Source organism: Lipotes vexillifer, unplaced genomic scaffold (assembly GCF_000442215.2).
Source record: "Lipotes vexillifer unplaced genomic scaffold, Lipotes_vexillifer_v1.1 scaffold65, whole genome shotgun sequence".
In the NCBI taxonomy this organism is placed as follows: domain Eukaryota; kingdom Metazoa; phylum Chordata; class Mammalia; order Artiodactyla; family Lipotidae; genus Lipotes; species Lipotes vexillifer.
Genome location: NW_006796728.1, coordinates 165,101 through 172,494, shown reverse-complemented (window position 1 = coordinate 172,494; position 7,394 = coordinate 165,101).

Below are 7,394 nucleotides of genomic sequence, written 5' to 3'. Positions count from 1 at the left end.
TTTTGGCGGTACGTGGGCCTCTCACTGTGTGGCCTCTCCCGTTGCGGAGCACAGGCTCCGGATGCGCAGGCCCAGCGGCCACGGCTCACGGGCCCAGCCGCTCCACGGCATGTGGGATCTTCCCGGACCGGGGCACGAACCCGTGTCCCCTGCATCTGCAGGCGGACTCTCAACCACTGCGCCACAAGGGAAGCCCCTAGAGCCATCTTATGGAAAAAAAAAACAAACGAACCTTTTGGCCCACCCAATACAAGTCTGAAGATCTACCCACGCCTGATAATTTTGGAGTCTGGGTCAAGAGTACCAAGGAAAGTCTGTATATCCCATGTCTAATATTTAAAAGCTTTAAATCAAGGTATAAAATCATTAAATACAATATATCTAGCCTTCTACCTTGGAAATATACCTTCATAATGACCGGGAAGACCAGGTTAAAGATTGAAATTCTAGTAATATTTGGAGTTCCATGCTGGAACCTGAAAACGCAAGGAAATCTTATCCTACCTTTGACTCCATCCTACATGATAAAAGGTCTCAAGCAGTCACATGTGGACCTCCAAGTTCTATCCAATCCCCTTTCCCAGAAAAACATCCTTTTGGCCCTCCCTTGGGCCTCAGAAGTCTACCCTCTGGAGGACTGCCCTGGAAAAGAGATCTGCACAGGCCTGGAGAGCAGAATCAGGGTTAATTGGGTGGAGGACTGGGGATTCCAATTACTCAGAAGATGGTCTATAGGAGGGCTGCCGTCTCAATGGGGTCATGTCTGTTGATCCTGCAGATCTTTTGTCCTGACCCTGCACACCATTTGTACTGTGGGGTGGTCTTAGATTTGGTCCAAATGGAGTGTTTTAACATAGAGAGCTTCTTAATAGTATTAAATAAATCTCAGTGCCTACATTATTTGTTTGTTTGTTTTCTCTTTCTGCCTGTTCATTGTCCTATTTTCTATTCTGTTAAATGCTGGCAGTGAAGCTGCCTAAGTATTCCATTTGAATGTGAGTGTTCTGTGCTAATGCTTTCTACAAAATTCCTTAAACAAAAACACTGCATCTCCAGAGAACGGCTGTTACTGTTGCAATGAAAGAAGTGAAAAGCTAGCCTGTTTTAAGCCGGTAACTATGATCTTGCAGCTTGTTTTTGTCCTTTTAATTCATTCCTGAGAGTCACTATCACATGCCACAGCTGCATAAACGGGGGTTAAAAGCCCTTGGCTTGCTTTCTCATTGTGTTTTTCCTGTTTAACTATCATCTAGTCAATTATATGTATGTTACATTAATCCAAAGATTTTTGTTTTTATTCTGATCTCCTTTATTAACTATCGGGATGACCTTGGACAAGTTACTTAATTACTCTGTTTTTACCTGTTCTCTTATATCTGCTTAGTCTTGTCAAATAGTTACCATACTAGGAGAAAGCGAGGTAGAAAAATCTTACTTTTAGAAGTTTTATGAGGTATGTACAAAGGCTGTGAAAATTGTAAAACACTATGCAACAAAAGAGTTTTTCTTTTTTTAAAGAAGAGTCATGTCTCTCTATTGTGAAGAATGTTCCTATGCTATATTTTAGATTTTCTTTTGCTTCATTTACTGAGAAGGGTGGAGATTCATACACACTACGGAATTAAAGCCAATAATATTGTCCTGGTCTTGCTAACATGAGTGGCTGAAATGGATTAGTATATTACTAAAAGCCAAATAATGATTACCATTGTTAATAATATAAACATGACTTAATTAATTTGTTATTTTACTAAAATTAAACTAATATAAAAGTGGTTGGATTTCACATGAATTTTCTCCTATTTAAGCAGAAAAAAGTATATTTTATTGAACTAATTTTTAAAAATTCATAATTATGTTCAATAATAAAAAAGTCTAAAATAGAAACATTTAAAAACTTCCAGAGATTGTAAAATCAAAATTAATGTTCCATTTTTATACTAGTTTTAATAATATATTCCAGGGAGCTTTATATAGTATATCAACGATTTCATCAATATTGATTCAAGCTATCAAAGAGCTAAGTATGGACAATCAAAGGTAGCTACAATTGTTCCAATCTCTCTAAAAATATAAAAATTTTGTAGGTACATAGGATTTTCCTGGTGGTGCAGTGGTTGAGAATCTGCCTGCCAATGCAGGGGACACGGGTTCATCCCTGGTCCCAGAAGATCCCACATGCCGCGGAGCAAATAAGCCCATGAGCCACAACTACTGAGCCTGCACTCTAGAGCCCGCGAACCAAAATTACTGAGCCCGCGTGCTGTAACTACTGAAACCTGGGTGCCTAGAGCCTGTGCTCCGCAACAGGAGAACCACCACAGTGAAAAGCCCACGAACTGCAATGAAGAGTAGCTCCCGCTCGCCGCAACTAGAGAAAGCCCACGCGCAGCAATCAGCAATGAAGACCCAACGCAACCAAAAATAAATAAAAATATATTTAAAAAATTTTTTAAAAAACTTTGTAGGTACATAAAATATATGATGCCATTTAAATTTTACTTATGCAGTCTCTCTCCCCTCCCCTATTTTCTTTATGGTTCTGAAATGTTTGCTGTGGGAGATTCCAGATTGAGTTTGAAATTAAAGTGGAGAGTCATGAAACGGATGTAGGTCAACTTGTTTGATAGAAGGGCATCAGAGTTGAAGCAGTGGTCCAAAGTGTAAGTCTCAAACATTTCAAGAATCAAGATCACACTTTGTCAAGTAAAAGAAAAGTTTGCACTGGTATGACTCATGACAGTACTTGTACTTTTAATATATATTGGCCAAAACAAAACAAAAACCAAAAACAAAACAAAGCAGAAAAAGATATTTTTGTGGAATCTGAATTTAACACATGACTCAGATGTGCCAAAATTAAATGAAAGAATAAAATAATTAAGGAAAGTTTTTTTTCACCTATAATTAATCTCATCTCTGATTTTACCCACAAATGCCCTTAGTTGGGTACAAAAAATTGAAAAAACTTATTACTATTTTTTTTAGGGTGCATGCTCAGTCTTTCATGATTTTTCTTTCAAATAGCCTTTTTAAAAAAATTTTTCCTGTGTGGCATTTTGGTATAGTGAGAAGTTTATGCAAAATCATGGTGGGGTTAATCTGGTCTATATGTTGTCACCTGTTGTCTCTTCTGGATAGTCAGTGGTGAGGAAAGCTCATCTCATCCTTTTTTGGGTATTGGTATCTGTCCTATAGGCATCCACAAGGAAGTGCCTCCAGCTGGTGTGATTGATGGTTCTCTTGGAAGGAGAAACACACCATGACTATTCACAGAGAGCTCGGCTATTACCCCTTGCTGACTCTACTTATTCAACAAGCACATACGCAGCGCTTACCATGTACCAGGTACTATTCTGTGTGTTATAGTTATAATTGATTTAGTTTAATAACAGCCCTAAAAGGAAGGCTCTATTAATAATCTCATGGAATGGAAGTCTAGTGAGTTTAAGTAACTTGCCCAGTCACACAGCTAGTAAGAGGCAGGGCTGGATTTAAACCCAAGCAGTCACTCTTTTGAGTCCACGCAGTTAACACTCTGCTATGACATCTCTAGGCTCCTTTTCATATCCCTCTGGCACTGCTAAAACCAAAGACTCCATTGTGTTCTTCCTGTAAGTGTGGCTTGCATCTGCCCAGACAGGTGCCTGTATTACGGACTCCTCTCTTCAGCCTTCAGCTGAACCCTAGGCAGACCCACCACTCAATCCTCAGCTATTTAAAAGCAACCCCAGGACTTCCCTGGTGGCACAGTGGTTGAGAGTCCGCCTGCCGATGCAGGGGACGCGGGTTCGTGGCCCGGTCCAGGAAGATCCCACATGCCGCGGAGTGGCTGGGCCCGTGAGCCATGGCCGCTGAGCCTGCTCGTCTGGAGCCTGTGCTCTGCAACGGGAGAGGCCACAACAGTGAGAGGCCCACGTACCGCAAAATAAATAATAATAATAATAAAATAAAAATAAAAGCAACCCCAGAGTTTAAGTGTTTATTCAGTTTCACATGCAGTCTATTTGGAAACAGAACTCTTGTCTCAGGTCTTCTTTCTGTCTAAACGTGTCTTGTTATCACCTCTGTTTTAATGCAGCTACACCCTCATGAGCTCCAAAGAGTAAATGGGACAAAGCCTCTCTCCTTTACACTTCCTCTACAACCTATATGGAGGGATGAGTGTAGTTGGTGTGTGCTAGGACTTTTCTCAGAGATTCTGGCAAAATCGTCACCTGGTATCATCACCTCCAGTATAGGCTTACCTTTCAGGAATTATCAGGACGTCACACTCCTTCCTGTGGGGAAGAAACATTCCTTAGATTTATACTCTTCAACTAATGACATATAGCAAGATTTATTCTTGAAGAATTTTAAGAAAAAATATCTCTATATATAAATAGCCTATTTGGGGGATCTATTATTTCTCAATTGACTCAAAAAAGCAAATGAAAATTCAAAGATGAGCAATTCTTTGTTTATAGTTCTAGCCACTTCCTTCAGCCCATTGGCATTTACTCAATGGCTGGGGGGAAGGTAGGATCATGAGAGTAAAATGTGTTGGTTTCATATTTCAAATATCTCTATAACACCGTTGTATGTTAGGTATCACTTTTAAATGCATTGGCATATTATATTTCACAAAAGCATCTTATAGTTGAGAAGGTTTGATACTAAATGGATGAGATAATACTCCTTTAGTCTATGATCAATATTTGATGGATGCATGTATTTGAAGACTCCTTATAATAACCCATGACCATCACCTTTACTCAGAGTCTAGTGCACAGGATGGAAAACTGGTAATGCATGTGCCTCAGCGGTACAAGGCAGCTTCACACAGTGGGAAATTTGATCTTCTGTAATCATGAAGAATGAAATGAGGACAACTGATTGCATCCTTAAAGAAAAGGTAGAAGGATACTGGACTCAAGTTTACTTTTTAGCCACATTTAGAAAGCTATATTTTTGGATCAGCTGCTCCAAAGCTAGCCAATATATACTTAGAAAACTAATTGATTTGGCTAAGAAAGAATGTAGAAATCATAGTTTTATATTTTCAGAAGGATCCTGGTAGGTGACAGCAGGGACAAAAGCAGCAACAATTTGATGGCAGTTCTCCAAAGATCTTGTTTTCCTCTTTAGAGCCCTCAAAATGTTCCACATGGTGTGAATGCTTTATTAACATTTACACCTCACAAGGTGGTTTCTTTCTGTGGATAAAAAACAAAGGCACTCAGGGATTCCAGCTTCACTCACATCTGTAGCTTCTGCTTTTGTCTAAATTTGATATTTTTGACAATACACCCTTTAGCAAAAAGCTTCAACAGCTTGTGTAATTATTAACATGAGTGTTGCAAACCTTTTGTACTGTACTTAAGAGTTGCCAGCCTTCACTGTCAGGAAAATCATGGAAAATTAAATTAGGACAATAGATGAAATAATGGATGTGAGGGAGTAAAATCCCTAAGTGCTTTGGTCATGCTGCTAATGAAGAAAGACTCCCCCGCTTTTCTATCAGTTGTGAGCGTCAGATCTCAGCCATAATAATTTACCTTATATGCTGTTTTCTTTTACATATAAGCTGTTAATGATTTCTTGAGTGGTTGATTTAAAATAGGCTCTTTACTACAGCGTTTCAAAAACACTGTTGCATTAACAGACTGCTTTAAAATAGACCAACTTTCAAATTACAAAAGTAAATAAATAAATAAAAAGCGAGAGAGAGACAGAAATAAAGACAGAAAGAGATGAAAAGAAAGCTATCAGATCAGGCCTGTCTTTAGAGTTTGTGTCTAAAAGCATTTTTATGTGGCCCTCTATTAAAAATTACAAACAAAATGACCCAAACACAACTATGATCCTCCAATAACCTGCTGCATGAGAAAATATATTACCGATTGAGTCAGGAATGAAAGCAGAGCTTCCCACAGAAACACTGAAGGAAATAATTCATGTAATTTTAAACATGATGATCAGGGATTACAAGCTCTCTTCTAGAGCTTGCTTTATTTATTTTTCTAATTTTATATGAGGCTTTATATCAATTTTATCAATTTCTAATTAATAGTGAAACATTAATATAAACAGAAAGGGACAGTTTTATCATTTTCTGAGTAAATGTGAACCATCAGTGAAAGGCAAGTGAATTCAGTTTGTGGTTGAGTTTAATAAAAAACAAGAGACATAATTGGAGAGTTCAAAAAAAAAAATGTAATATGGATAAATGATTGAGGAGAGAGATAATATTCAATGTTTGAGGAAGACAGACCCATTCTGTCCATTACCAGCATGAACTTGAGTTAATATAGCATCCTGCTAAGTGTTTTTGATACCCCTTCCAGAGTGCTTAGAAGTACAAGCCTAGCTACCACTCAGCAATATGCCTCTTTTGGCGTGTGGCACAGTGACAGGGGAGAATAGGGAGGATGGTGGCAGAGTTGATGGTACTGCTTCATCAAAGGTGTGCACAGTCTAGGAAAAGAGTTCTCAGTTATCTCAGAACAAAAGCTCCCTTTTAATAGTAAATATTTTGTAACACCTTATTTATTACACACACATATTTTAAAAACACACTAATGTAAGGGAGATAAAAAGATAATGTAATTTATAACAAAATAGTTTCATTTACAAATGCTCTAGTCTGACTACAGTAGAAAATCTAATGAATGATGCCTGTACACACAGAGACACACACACACACATTTATAGGCATCATGAAACCCAGCTACAAATGCATAGAGGCACAGGAATGTTCTGCTGAAAACTCAAGTTCCATAATTACCATTGACTTCAAAGATGCAGTTTCTTGAAATGAACACTAATTCCGGGTAATTCTGAAAAATAACAACAGAATGCTATGTTCCCCCCTCAATGTATTGTGTAGTAGTCTACTCTTGAATTTTAGTATGTACTAAAAACTCTGAAAAAAATAAACAAAACCTTATGTTTGAATACCAAGCATGCTACGTATCAGATAAGATTTCACATAAGTGATTAGCTGGGGGAAATTTTAAATTTTGTGAAATTTGGAGTAATTCTTCATTATGAAGAATTGTCCCAGACATTTCAGAATGTCTAAGATACTTGACCTCTGCCCATTAAAAGCCTTTAGCACCAAATACCTACCCCCCGCTTCATTGTGGCAAGGAATAGAGTGCCCAAAGATTTCCAAAACTTTCTTTAGGGGGTGGTACCTTCACTGTTGAGAATCAATGTTCCAGAAAAACGTGCAAAATACTTTCACTTGGAATTCAGTTCTATATTTCAAACCATATGAAATCTATAGTGAACAGATATTCTGGAACTGTTAGGCAGCTTCTCTTGGTAGAAGATGGCTGCAATATGCCCTCTGACTGCACTTAATGAATGGATGGATATCCACTGCATGCCTACCTGGCATCCTCAAATTC